The following is a 1,874-nucleotide window of genomic DNA, read 5'->3' as shown; positions in this document are numbered from 1 at the left end:
TCTTTTCTGGTTTCTTTTGTCATTTATTTCCAGTTTCATTGCACTGTGGTCAGATAATGTGTATGGGATAATTTCTGTTTTCTTGCATATAGTTAAGCATGACCTATGAACCAGTATGTGGTCTATTTTAGAAAATGACCCATGTGCAGCTGAGAAAAATATGTATTCAGCTGTGTTTGTGTGGAACACTCTGAATATGTCCACCAAGTCCATTTGTTTCAAACTCTGGTACAGTTCTGTTATTTCTTTGCTAAGTTTTTGTCTGGTTGACCTATCTTTTGGAGATAAGTGTGTGTCTGAGAAAATGTTTGCTACCCTTACTTTTTTCTGAGGTGCCGGGGCATGTAGAATTGTGTTCCATCCTTTGACTTTCAGCCTATGAATGTCTTTATGAGTGAAATATGTTTCTTGTATATAGCATATTGTTGGATTTTGTTTCCTAATCCACTGTGCCAGTCTATTTCTCTTAATTGGTGAATTGAGTCCACTTACATTGATGGGTACAATTGAGCTGCATTGACTTACAGTTGCCATGTTATTTACCTGTTATCTTTTACTCCTTTTTCTACTGTGTTTAATTGCTTACCCTATTTAGTTGGTTGTTTCTGATCTCATTCATGGAGTTCTGATCGTTTTGGTCCCTCTCTAGAACATTTTTCAGTAGCCTGTGTAAGACTGGCTTTGTCATAGCGAAATTCTTTAGCTGTTCTTTGTCATGGAAGTATTTCACTTCTCCATCAATCTTGAAAGAGAGTTTTGAAGGGTATAGTATTCTGGGCTAGAATTTCTTTTCATAGAAGACCTGAAGTACTCTGCTCCATGTTCTTCTTGGTTGCATTGTTTGTGAAGAGAAGTCGGCCATAATTCTGATGGGTTTTCCTTTGAATGTGATCTGCTTCTTTTCTCTATCAGCTTTCAGTATATTATTCTTGTGCTGAATTTCTGGGATCTTGACTATTACATGTCTCGATGTGTTTTTCATTGGATTCAGGTTACTTGGTGTTCTGTGTAACTAAGTTACCTGGATATCAGATTGTTTCCTCATACTTTGGAAGCTTTCTTCTATTACTTCTGCCCATATTTTTTTAATGTCATTTATATTGACTCCTTCTTTATCATTGATGCCTATTAGTCTCACATTGTTCATCTTTGCGTCATCTTGCAGGTGATGGATTATTCTCTCCTGCATCCTTGTTGTTTTTAAGAGATCTTTTCTTACCTTTTCACTAGCTGCACCAGCATCTTTATGATCTGAAACTCTGTCTTCACATTCACTTAAACGGTTTTGCAAGCTTGTGATTGGGATTTATTTTCCTATCTCTTTGACTCTGCTTCATGCGATCTATTTCTTTCCTGTGTTGCTCATTCATGGAATCCGTCATTTTTTCTAGTCTCCTCTATTTTGTTTATCAATATCTTCTTTAGAAGCAGTTATAAATTCTTTTACTGCAGTGTTTTTTTCTGCTTGGTTTTCCTCCCTATGTTTCTGTAATTGCTTCTTTACTTCAGATGCTATGAGTTCTGAGAGTTCTTTTTTATTTCGGGTAAGAATTGCCTTCTGATTTCCTCTATATCTTTCTGCTGTTGCTTATTTTCTATCGCTGCTATTAATTCATGCATTTCAGCCGAGCTAGTGTCCTCCGCAGTTGTTCTGCATGGGCACTGGGTTTCCTCTATATTTTTCTGAATTTGATTCTTTAGTGCAGATATTATTTTTTAAAGTTTATTTATCGTTTGTGTGTGTGTGTGTGTGTGTGTGTGTGTGTGTGTGTGTGTGTGTGTTTGGCCAGCTCAGCCCACCAGGGGGCAGGGCTGGCTGGCATGTGGTGCTGGGGGATCGAACCGCGGTCCCTGTGCTTTACTAAGCTTGTTCT

The 1,874-nt window shown here is 37.7% G+C and overlaps 1 protein-coding gene across 1 annotated transcript in view; it reads left to right on the top strand.

Annotated features, from left to right (window-relative positions):
• The window catches only part of LOC101561028 (olfactory receptor 183-like), a 5,995-nt gene that overhangs the window by 3,370 nt on the left and 751 nt on the right, over positions 1-1,874 (top strand). The gene's annotated exons all lie outside the window — the stretch shown is intronic.

The sequence above is a fragment of the Octodon degus genome, unplaced genomic scaffold (genome assembly GCF_000260255.1).
Source record: "Octodon degus isolate 3935 unplaced genomic scaffold, OctDeg1.0 scaffold00081, whole genome shotgun sequence".
NCBI lineage: Eukaryota > Metazoa > Chordata > Mammalia > Rodentia > Octodontidae > Octodon > Octodon degus.
The sequence above is the reverse complement of the archived record's forward strand: the minus strand, read 5'-3'. Positions and strand labels throughout refer to the sequence as shown.